Here is a 12,905-nt window from a genome sequence, read left to right as displayed (position 1 = left end):
CAGATTAACAAATCAATACAGGTTCCTTTAAGGTCTTCTTTTTATTTACCAAACCTAGAAAAATAGCTAATAATTTGATGTGAACAGCAACAATGCCAGCATTTTTCACTTTTCCTTTAGATATTATGAAGTAAATGACACAGGCTTATGCAACTGCTCAAAAAGCTTGTAAAAGATGCGCATGAGCGAGTACATATATATGGATGGACAGATGGAGGGATAAATGCATGTATATACATATTTCTCAGAAAGAAACAGAGAAATTAAGTGAAAAGTCAGTCATTACACAAAAAGTCAGAATAGGAACTTCTGCCTCCCATTATCTGTATTCCAACCACCAGCAGTCACTGCATCCACACTAAATCACAGGAACAGACCATAACGGTGAATGAACAGAACTTTCATGTACATCTGGAAGACTCTTCACTCTTACAAATGCATGTATTCTTACTAGCTCAGTTGATTTTTTTTTTTCTTCGGAGTAATTTCTAGGAAACTTGCAAAATTTCAAGTCGATTTAGACCACAATGGATTTCAGTGTCACAGTTATACCAGGAATGTGGATGGCTCCCTTTCAGTGACAATGGATCTACCTTTCTCAGAAAAAGCAGAGAAAGCAAGACAAGGAGCATTTCTTGTTAGACCAGTAATTGCAATCCAATTTGCAGTGTGTGCTTGCCTATTCCTTGCTTTAAAAATTAATTACACAGATTTTTTTTCCCCAAAGAAACACTTTTGCTATGTATAAGCAAAGCTGCCAGCTCATCTGCAACAGGAGAACGATCTACCATATGGATACTACAAAGGCCAACAGAAAGATTGTCTTACAGATCTGTAAAAGCCCAATTACATTGTAGAAGACCAAAATGGCTAGGAAAGAAACAAATGGTTGGGATAGTTCAGTAAGAATAACTGCTCCTGTATATTCATATTCTGACCAGGAAAATCAGTGGCAAATTGTTAAGGCAACACTCAGCATCTTAAGTATTTATTGCAAGTTTCACTTTTAAATTGCCTATCATCCTCTGTGCTCCACACATCCTCCGCTGGGTTAAAAAACAACAACCAAACAAAACCCCACCATCTTTCCATCAAATATGGGTCTGTTGTCTGAATCTACATTTTTCCTCCATGATAAGGAAAAGGAAGAAAAAACACAGAACAAAAATGTCTCCCATTTTGTGCTCCTAATTCTGTTGATCTCCTGGATGCTTTAGTTTGCCTCTCATTGCATTCATTTAACCCAAGACACAGATTCAGAGTTTTCATGTCTTGAATATGTTCCAGGGAATGTAGGAAATACTACATTCCAACTGGGAAAATGCACCAAGGCCTTACCCAAAGGCACATGAAGCAAAGAATCTCATTTACTCCAGTAAATGCTCAAATCAAACCTGAGATGCACCGATACTATGCTGGCAGGGCAGCCTCCCCAGCAGCAGTCTGGATGAGCAGGGGAAAACTGATATTGCAGGAGGCCATGCATCACCAGGTAAGAATTTTATAGCTATATTCAAGGAAATGTAAAGGCATAAACTGAGATTTGAACTGCCTTGACCCAGATTTCTTCATCTAATTGTATATACATTTCTACACATCTGTCAGCAGTGCATTATATTTATTGTCAACTGGAAATGTGATCAGTGTTAGATGAAATAAAATGAACTCAAGTGGTTTACTAGTACTTCAGTTTTTGTTTAGTAGTTTCTGTACAAGGATAGCAGCTAAAGGTTAAAAAAAGTCTGTGAGTTTCCATCTTGTATGTATTTAAGGGAGCAGGAGAATCCTACACAAAATAAACAATGTGTGTTTCATTGCATATACAGTGTAATACTCTCCACGTGTTCACTTAGCAGTTTAAGTGTCATGATTTCCTGTTCAAGTATGATCAGCCCACAGATACCTAATGGGCAGTTCTAGCTTAGAAAGTTCGCATGTGCTTTTTTTCTTGTTTAGCATGACACATGGCCACAGATGCAAATGCTTCAGCAATATTTCATAAGCAAAATCACTGATTTACCTAGCTAGTGTATTTAGGAAGTATCCATGTTAAGCACTTTTCACACTCAAATGAATTAGTTTTTCTTAATTGAGTAAGATTTTCTTAATCAGAAAACTAAACCCACTGATTTTCATTTGCTTGGCAAAGAATACAAACAATGAAACTTTGTAAAAGGAATAGTTATTGCTTCATACCAGTATGAAACCTTTTGGGCAGAGAAGTATTTTATTTGCCTTATATTTGTTTTCTATAGCAAATGTCATCCTAGTCCACAGACATGGCAAGTTAATTATCTAATACTATTTAAAAAGTAGTGCATTTACAACTAGATGTTTTCTCTGCATGAGTAAAAGACATCTTGCATTTATTGGTAGTTTATTAAGGATAAAAAGGATATCCAAACCAATAAAAAGTTTCACAAAACCATGTGTATACATTATACTTATCCTGGGTGCTCTATCCTGTGTGAACAAGTAAGGGGATTATTTTAATATATCCCTTGGTGATTTATTTATTGAAGTGCACATGTTACCTTCTTTGTAACAGACGTCATTCAATTCACCTTTCTGGATGCATTTAGTTTACCTTTAGCCTAAAAAATTCTTGGGAAGATGTAACAGACATACTAAAATCTTAGTTTCAGTGAATGGAGGATTCAGGAAAAATGTTTAATAAAATGGATGAAATAATTCCAACATCTTGAATTCATTTTGTCAAACTAAATGTTTATCAGAGTCCTGCTTTCACTGACTTAATCAGAAGCAGGTTCAGGTTCAGTATGTGTTTTCCTGCACTAAAAAAAGTAGAAAAGTGATCTCTGAAGGACCAATTAATACTTCTAAGTTTATGCAGTTATTTATTAAAGACTGTTTTCTAGTAAATGCAGTGTGTTTCAATTTAGACAGAATAAAGCCTGTTAAAGCTGCTTAAAAAACTACATTGTACAACTTTATTTTCCATTTTTTGTTTCTCTGCCACGCATGTAACTATTTGAGCTTTAGTTTTCCCCCTCTTGCATTGTCTCAGACTACTTGGAGTAATTAAGTAAATTGCTAAATTGTATGAAAAGATAAATTTTGAAAGGAAACTGATTACTTGGTAAGATGCTTTAATTTTCTCTTGACTGTCTGTTTGAAGAATGTTAGTGTGATTCCAATCTCCTGAGTGAAAACCTGAAATCTGGCAAGATAGATTTGTCTTTTATTCTGCTTTGGCTACACTTTAAGTCTTTGAAAACTGGTATTTGCACATGCTTAGTGGATCATTTTAGAGGCTTACTGGAAAAGTCTCTAAAACATCCCATTTCACAGAACAGTGTCTCAGATCCCTGTGGGCTTTAATTTCAACCTGGATGTGAACAATCCTACAAAACTGAAGCAGGTTTGTATCAAAAAGATGGCTGTGTGTGAATCCTGGGTCTTCCACATTAGAGCACATTTTTTTCTCTGGCTTGAAGTGACATCTTTTCAAGGGTTAACCTATGTTCAGAAGCGGGTTAAGGAACAGCATCTAAAGAGAGAAATTCCCCCCACTGCCGTCTTTACAAGAGCAGCTGAAAACCCCAGCCCACCAAAGTGCACAGCCCAGCACCATAACCCAACCCTGCATAGGAAAGTTTAAGTATGGCTAATTACAGTTGCCCAATTTGACAACCACATCACTGTATTTCTATATAGCTTTGTTTGTATTATTTTAAAGGTTAAAAGCTCAAGCTTTTCTTCTAGGGGCGTGTTTTTTAAATTCCTGTATTTTTTTTTTCTTTCATTACAATCACATATCTATTTGTGTACCACTTTTCTTCAGCAGAATTAAAATCTATTTCCAGAAAATCTAGGTTGTTATAACTGTTATCCATTTGCATTTCAAATTAAACTACTATAAACATGGACTAAGACCTGGGTCCTTCCACGGCGTGAAACTCCACGGATTATTTATGAATTCTACAATTAGATCATATTTAGATAATTTTCTTCTTTAAAGAGATTGTGTTCTAAAATGTAAACTTTTTGCTACATAATCTACTTTTACTGTATTTCAAACTTTTTTGCTAACAAGATTGAAATGATGAAATAATATATCAAAGATTTATAAAAAAATAAATATTCTAATGTGAAAACAAAGTACTTCAAAACCTAATCTAACCAGAACATTTTACAAATATTAATTCCTTGTTGTGCAGAATTTGAAGCAAAATCAAAATAAAAGAGAATTGAAAGAAGGACTAGCTAAAGATTATTTAAAATTGAATAATTTAATTTAGTTTATAAATTAATCAGAACAAAAAATTGTAAAAGGATTTTAAAGGATTTTTCTTTTTAAAATTCTTTGATAGGAAATTCTGTACATAATTTTCTTTATCAGAATCTTTACTAAACTTCACTGTGGCAAAAAATCCACATTATCTGGGGTTTTTTTGCTTAGTTTCCCTCCTGCTTTTCTTACATCCTTCCTGTTGTAACTCCAGTTCTTACATATCCCATACTTTCTCACAGAAATCTGGAGCCTTGTCCAATTAAGATGTCAGGTACCTTGGAGCTTCTGAAATTAAACAAACAGGGAATTTCCCTTTATTTAAAATTAACTTTTAAAGCAATATGAAAATTGGGTAACAGAGCTGTTCAGACTCAGCTAAATCTGTTTCCTACTGCCGTCAGCTCAGCTCTCTGACCAACTACACAGTTTTGAAGATAACTGGGGTGGGGTTTTTTCCATTTCCCACAGATTTTTTTTTGCCAGATCTTTCAGGCACATTCTGAACATGACTGGCAAGCCTACCTCTCTCCCATATGCAGTCTCAACTAGCTCAAGCGTTTCACTCCGACAAAACAATTAGAATGGATGCACACACACAAATGTTGTTAGTCCAATAAAATCTGCAACAAAGTTTAAAACAATCAGTAACATTAGATACATAATATTTATAGTTTTTCCTAGGTTTGGGGATTTTTTTAGAAAACTGTATTTTACACATTACATTCACAGTTAGGTGAGGTATTTTTCATGTTTATTTGCACCTACACAATCTGTAATTAATGCTGTTAAAAAAGAAGTTACATCAACCCTTTAACAGTCCTCAAAGACTACAGTGGGCAGTAAGAGGGAAGGTGGAGAGAGAGTGATTATGGATGATGGACAGGTTTCCAAGGAATATATACATGCATGCAAATACATGTACACTAACACAGCTACATGCAAACTTTCAATAATTCTTTGGTGCCAGATATCCACATACATGTGTATGTGTGGATACATATGTATAAATACACAACAAAAAACTTTCCAACATCTTCCACCAGAGACTTCCATAAATAGAGCAACACAACACACCACACAGCCTAAGACCACACCTCAAATGAGTAACATTTCCGATCATTACACTAACTCCAAAATACAGGTTAATAATATTTTCTTTTCCAGGTGCTTTTACACTGTGTATGGCAGCCTTTGTCATTTTTTGCCACTGTAAAAGGTAATGAAGAAACAGCAAAACCAATGAGATGAATTTGCTCCATTGAGATGACTGCCCCTCGTTATCCCAGGGTCATCAACTCCTCCTGTATATCTTCTCAAGCTTAATAGATGGCCAAAATAGCAGATCTTTTGCTATTCTAGGCACTATCTCACAAAAGTATGCCCCTCCATCATTCAAGTTTTGGGATCTTGCCAGACAGTTAAAAACAAATAATACTGCTGGACACTAGCAAGACCTCCTTTCCACTCTCCTTGAGGCCTCATTTCTTAACTTGTAAAGTGATCTGATACAGTGCTAAGAAGCAGTAAAAAATGTCATGTTAGGGATAAAACCAGTAAATACTCTTCAGAGTTTTATTTTATTACTTTTTTTTTTTTTTTAAAACAATCCAGAAAAGTGCTGAACTTTTTGCAATCATTTGGAGATGGAAAGTGGATTCTAGCTGTGTAATTTCTCATGGTTTTGTAAGCAGGGTGTCAACATTCATATTAAAAATGTAAGAGAAAGAAGCAAAACTAATGCTAATATTCCAAAAAAACCCCTTCTCCTCTGTCAATCTACAACTGATACGAGATAAAGGGTATCAAAGGGAGTGAACCTTAGTGAAACAAAGAATTAAAACATTATAGTGTTTCTACCACGTTAAAAAATACCACAAAGGTAATAAATAATAAAAATATCATGAGGTTCAGCTTTGTAGAACTGTCAGTGTACAGTAAGGACTGTAGTAGACTCGTTATGAACATGGACAATTAATTACAAGCTTGAACATTACCATGCAGCTTCCCAGTGCATGAGTTCAAGCTCACAGGGAAATAAAGCAACAACAACTTGAGGAAAACTCAAAACTGCCTGATTTTGTTTAACAGCCTTTTTGATCTCAGCAATACTGCTTATCTTGCAGAGGATGGGACTCCTTAGGTGATCCGTTGGGGCATAAAGTGGCTCTGGTTGTGATTGTATCTCAGATCTGCTTTCATGCCTATTGTCCTCCTCTTGGCTATTCAAGCTCTAATTCCTGGGGAAAAAACTCATGCAGACAGTATTACTTTACAGGAGCTGTCTGACTGGCAGCCGGTGTCAGTGCCTGGGATGCACTTGCTGCAGAGGGCTCAGCTGAGAATGTGGGCAAGCAGGTTCGATGACAAAGGCCAGCATTGTAGTGTGCCTCCTTATGTTGTTCACAGCTAGAGAAAAAGGACATTTCTTTTAACAGCACTGCAGCTTCTTCCCCAGCTCCCCTTTCCATTTCCCCAGTTAAACTTTTGCTATCACCCTCCCTTTTTGACCATGTGCCACCTTGAGATTCTCTGTGCTTCATGATGACATGTCAGATATTTTTTGTCTTCATTAAATCTATGCTTCCCGATTTTCTCACTGCATGAGCAAACGGCAAAGCCTTTTGTTAATCTAGCATATAGCTACTGCTATAGTAATAAGCAGGTATTTTCCTGAAAGGGATACATGGATTTCTTCTTTGTGAGCCTAGTGAAAAAATATGACTAAATAATGTGAAAAATAATTGCTTATAAATTCAAGTTTATTTTTGCTGGAAAAGAAAAACTGAGATTTTCTTTTGCTGCCTGAGGAATAAAATGAAGGTGAAAAGGTTAGGTTTGCTCTGGTGATGACTAAACACAGCAATGAATTTAGAAGGCTTGGATTGTCATGCTGTATAATTGCTGAAAACTATTATTTGCTTAGAAGTCAGTAACTGTATGGTTTCCCTGGTTTCTGATTGACTGAGACATTTTATTTCAGTTTAATGTCATTTAATGTGGTATATTGGATTTGCGTGGCAAGATTTTGGTAGTGGGGGGGGTTACAGGGGTGGCTTCTGTGAGAAGCTGCCAGAAGCTTCCCCTATGTCCAATAGAGCCAATGCCAGTCCGCTCCAAGATGGACCCGCCGCTGGCCAAGGCCGAGCCCATCAGTGACAGTGGTAGCACCTCTGTGATAACGTATTTAAGGAGGGAAAAAAAAAACCACTGGGGGAAAAACAGCAGTGGAGAGAGAGGAGTGAGAATATGTGAGAGAAACATGTAGACCCCGAGACCAGTGAAGAAGGAGGGGGAGGAGGTGCTCCAGGTGCCAGAGCAGAGATTCCCCTGCAGCCCGTGGTGCAGACTATGGTGAGGCAGGCTGTGCCCCTGCAGCCCATGGAGGTTAACGGTGGAGCAGATCTCCCCTGCAGCCCATGGAGGGCCCCATGCTGGAGCGGGTGGATGTGCCTGAAGGAAGCTGTGAGCAGGCTCCTGTCAGGACCTGTGGCCCCATGGAGAGAGGAGCCCACGCTGGAGCAGGTTTGCTGGCAGGACTTGTGACTCCGTGGGGGACCCAAGCTGGAGCAGTCTGTTCCTGAAGGGCTGCACCCCGTGGGAGGGACACACAGTGGAGCAGTTCACGAAGAACTGCAGCCCGTGGGAAGGACTCACGTTGGAGAAGTTCATGGGAGGGACCCCACTCTGGAGCAGAGGAAGAGTGTGAGGAGTCCTTCCCCTGAAGAGGAAGGAGCAGCAGAGATAATGTGTGACAAACTGACCACAACTCCAATCTCCGTCCCCCTGTGCCATTGGCGGGGAGGACATAGAGAAAATTAGGAGTAAAGTTAAGGTGAAGAAGAAGGGAGGGGTGGGGGGAAGGTGTTTTAAATATCTGGTTTTATTTCTCATTATCCTACTCTGATTTGATTGGTAATAAACTAATTTCCTCAAGTCAAGTCTGTTCTGCCTGTGACAGTAATTGGTGAGGGATCTCCCTGTCCTCATCCCAACCCACGAGCCTCTCACTCAATTTTCAATCCACTGGCTGATGAAGGGGAATGATAGTGGCTTTGGTGGGCACCTGGCATCCAGCCAGGATCAACCAACCACATGTGGTTTCCAGAAAACCACAGAAAATTGTCTATTCTAGTGCACTTCAGTTGGCCACAAATCCACATTACATTATTTTCTCACCACTTTATGACTTTTATTGGGAATGAATGTAATTTCCCTCACACAATTAAAAGACAATGTAAAGTTAATTTGGATTTCCACACTTGTGGATAGAATAATTTCTAGGAGTCATTTCTGGATTCTCCTGTTGGACACGTAGTCCATTTGTCCAAAGCCAAGAAATATTAAAATGAATAGATAAAAATCAAGATAAATCAGGGGGGGACACACCATATTAAATTATTTACCTCAGAATAAACTTCCAGCTCACCATCTCACCATCTCAGATTTCTTCAGCTACAAACCAGAGGTCTACACTAGGAAAGGGGCAGGCTGTCACTGGAAAGGTAGACGATGGGAAGCCTTTTTTCCTGTATGGCTCCCCTTCCACCTCACCTCCCCACCCTGCAGTTTGGGATTGGTTTGCTCTGATGAAGGCAAATGATAGTTTTATATGGGAAACTATTATATTCTGATATAATAAACTGATGCACACAAAAAAGCAAAGCTATGCAGAGTGGTACCTTCTGGCCAGCTGGATCCCAGCCTTTGAGATCTCTTTTCTGGGCTATCCAAATGTGACAGCCACAGGTTTGATGTGATACAGTTTTAGTTCAGAGTCTATGCTCCAGGCACTGGAGGAAGTATCTGGAAAGGGGTAGTGTGGTGTCTGAACAGATATTTCTGATCTTCTCAAAGAAAAAGGCAGCTGGCTAGAGAAAACCACTCCAGGAACCAGACAGAGAACATCTAAACCAATAAGCGTCAAGGACCAGGGACTGATGGAATAGCAGAGAGAATGGTAGAGAGCTCAATTCTCTTAGTCCATGTACAGGCTGGCCCATCCTGAACCTGGGCTGTACCGGAGCGTGCCTGAGCACCAGCTGGCACGCACCAAACCCACATCTAGCACAGACCCCACAGCAGCAGTGATCCCATACCTTAGCTCGGGCTCAGGCAGGGGCATGTTTCACATGCTGCCACAAGCTCAGCCACGCAGCCCACAGCCTGCAGGCTGCATCACACGGTTCCTCGTCCCCGTGTGAACAGAAAATATGTGAAGGTACACACAAGGTTAAACTCATGTTTAACCTGCTACTTAAAAAAGGGTGACAGAAGTAGGTTTTGAAGTCATTACGTAGGCATTTAAATAAATCAAAAGTGATAATGACACTGCAGTTCCATGGGGAGCTGTCAAGTATCCAATTTACACGAAATACATACTACCGGTTTACAGATATGTAAGATCTAAATGCAAGTCTTTGGATCACAGGGCCACATTTTCAGAGTAGCTCACCCAGCAGCTCCTGTTTCCACTTCTGATCACTTCCAGATGTTATCGGCACTTGCAAATTCTGTGGTTCTTACAACATGATGAGCTGTGTCATAAACAAATAACAAACACTTCTGTGGAGATGGCTGGAACGCAAACAGCAAGCCTGTGGCCTTCCCTCCTATTCCACAACTTCTGCAGAACAACTGTTTGGAGTCCCATCTAAAAAATCTGCTGGGCATTTCAGTCCTTTCTGCACCCCTGACAGGTGACCTGGTCAGAGGTAAGGAACAGGTAACAAACACAATGACTGGAGAATGTCACTAAGTCTTTCTTTGGTGTTTTTAAGTCTAATTTGGGCAACAAAGACTATTTCTCATATATATAGAGGAACACGGAGATGATTAGCTCTGCCAGTTACTAGCCTGTTGCTAATTTGTCCTTTGCAAGACATAGCCTTCGAAGCCACACTGCTTACTGCACAGAATTTCAAAACATCTCAGGGAAAACCCAAGGCAGTGATCCTCATGACAGTCTGATTTTCAGTGGAACCATGAAAGTAGTTTTAAAAGGGCTGTTTGAAGCCCTGATTTCTTATGGACAATGGATAGGGGATGCTCTAGCATCTTTGCTCTTTAATAAGAGGAAATGCCCTCTTCCAAACCATGTTAATGGCAGACTAGGATAGAAAGAAGCATCAAAGCACAGAAGGTCCTCCAAATCCCTGGTACTCACCCACACAGGGGAAAGAGGAATTTCTAGGGATAACTTTATCACTGTGCTATCTTCCAACTACCTTTTTTGGAAAGTGATATAATTCCTCATACTCTTTCCTAGGGTCCTGGAGACCTGCTTTTGCAATGGGGTAGCTCTTCCATTTAGATCTGATGTACCTCTCAAGTACCCTTCATTTGGGGCTTTTTTGTGCAGTAGCTGGAGGTACGCTTTCAGCAAGGGGGCACATAATTCCTTCCCTTGACCTGCTGCATAAAGACCATCACCAGCGAAGATGGGACAGCTGGGATGCTTGGGTCCAGATATTGGTGTCTGATCCGTATCTACATTATTAATTGAAATATAGTAATAACATTAGTAATTGCAATATAATAATGTCAACTTTATTCATGTAAGACAATATTTAAGCAAATCTAAAATTGGAAAATCAGGGATGAAAGGCTGGGAATTTTGCTGTTGGCTTCAGTGGAGTCTGGACTGCATGATATAAGTATGAACTCACATTTTCATAACAAGAGAGCACAGGGTGGATTGTGTCTGACTTACCCTGAATTGAAATGTCTGTTTTATTTCAAACTAGTTATTGAAACGTGGTTCTTCTTCAGCAGGGATTGCCCAAGGGAAAAGAAGCTCTTTCAGGGTGCTGTATTAGAGTGATCGTACCTCGTTTCAATGTAATTTCTTTAGCCACCAGTACAGGGGCCTTGCAAGAACTTCATCCACCTCCAGAAAGTATGAGTTATGATGACAGACTAGGCAGAATACAAGAGCTGCCAAAAACTTGTAGTTTTCATGATCCATTCAAACTTCACATTTTAGTGAGAACATTCTGAATCTTCTGGTTTTTTTAAATATGAAATACAGAGAGTTACTGGCAAGCAGTCTTAACATGGGAAACATTAACGCATCTCACTTTTAACAGTGAAGTTCCCCTTAGAAGTTAAACCTGATCTGAACCTTGGCTCCCAAGCCAAATATTCTGTAGTTTACCTCATGTGGAGCACATTACATTTGGCTCCAAAACAGTTTGTGTCAAAAGCAATTATTTCTTTTCTCTAATCGCAGTCACAACAACAAGCGAGGTTTAGATATAAAATAAATATACGCAACTTTCTGGCTGTCTGATGCTCTAACTGCTTCAGCCTCTGATCATCCCTGTTAAGTCTGGGAGACTATTACCTGTACACCTGAAAGAACAGGCAGATTATTGCATTCACTCTTAGCAATTAATTACATTCAAAACAATTTCTATTATTCTGAGCAAGAGAGGGAATGTTGTCCTGATAAACGTACTCATGCTGGTTGCCCTTTACAATTGATACCAAATGATTACATTTCATTTTGTTTCATTGTTTGATTTCCCCAAGTCATTTTATAATTTGAGACTTAAAGCATACATGCAGTTTTTATGTACCTTTTTAATTTAGGGTGAAGTAGGTGATTTTTCTAAGAGTCAATAAATATGTGTCGCTAAGGGGTCTGGGGCACAATCCCCCCCAAATTATCCCCTTGAGCCACAAGAAGAAGCAGGTACCAGCTGCAAATCTGTAACACCTCCAGTTCCAGCTCAGCCTGCATGTCAATACCCAAGCCAGGTGGGGGGAATACCTGCCTGTTTGGGCAGACCCACGGGAGCAGGGCATGGGCAGAGCCATGGCTCTGGCCCCTCGCTGCCCCTGCACAGGCACAGCAGTGCTGGAAACCAGCCCGTCCAGTGGAAATTGTCCTTTACAGCTCCCTCTGCTAAAAGCCCGGCTTACACCAAATGGCTTGACCTCGCTATGACTTCTGACATAGTGCCTATCCTTTAAAAATCATTAAATATCCACTTCTGTTCAAGTCCTGAGGAAAAAGCAGGGCAGAAGGAAACAAACTCTCCAGTGTCGTTGGTTTTTAAGTTCATGCACATCTATACTGCAGACTTAAGACTATAACTTTACTGCATTTAGCACTGGTTCCCCAGTGGTTAAGAACCTGGTTTGTGAGACAGGGCACTAGGGTAGGAGATGTTAGTAATAAATACCATGATTGCTTTTTATAATTCAATTATTTTTGTTTCTCAGCAAATTTTAAAATATTACTGTTGTGAAACATGGTATAATAATGAAACGCTAAGGGGAATGAATATACTTCTCTAGTACTATTTTGAGAAAGTCATGAAAAGCACTGCATCTTTGAGAGCACAGGGGTTTTTTTCTGTTTAATTTAATCTACATAATTAGAAGGAAAATAAGACATAAGCCTGAAATAACATCGGAATAAAACATGATCTTATGTCTAGTCACCTGCCAATTACTTCTACACTGAAAAGCAAATAAAATCCCCAAAACCCTTAAAAATTAAAGTGACAGAGATTCAGTTGTAAACCGAAACAGAACTAAAATGAAATTCACCAAACGGGATGTTCTCCCTTTCTGCTCTCTTCTGTGCTAGCACCACACAATAAATAATTCTGCTAAAAAGTCAATCCATGGAATTGCTTTATTT

General features: G+C 39.3%; 1 protein-coding gene across 1 annotated transcript in view; it reads right to left on the bottom strand.

The window, feature by feature from the left end:
- The window catches only part of EYA4 (EYA transcriptional coactivator and phosphatase 4), a 156,930-nt gene that overhangs the window by 50,901 nt on the left and 93,124 nt on the right, over nucleotides 1–12,905 (bottom strand). The gene's annotated exons all lie outside the window — the stretch shown is intronic.

This window comes from Strix uralensis, chromosome 3 (assembly GCF_047716275.1).
Source record: "Strix uralensis isolate ZFMK-TIS-50842 chromosome 3, bStrUra1, whole genome shotgun sequence".
Classification (NCBI taxonomy): Eukaryota; Metazoa; Chordata; class Aves; order Strigiformes; family Strigidae; genus Strix; species Strix uralensis.
Note: the sequence above shows the minus strand (reverse complement) of the source record. Positions and strands in the feature narration are given on the sequence as shown.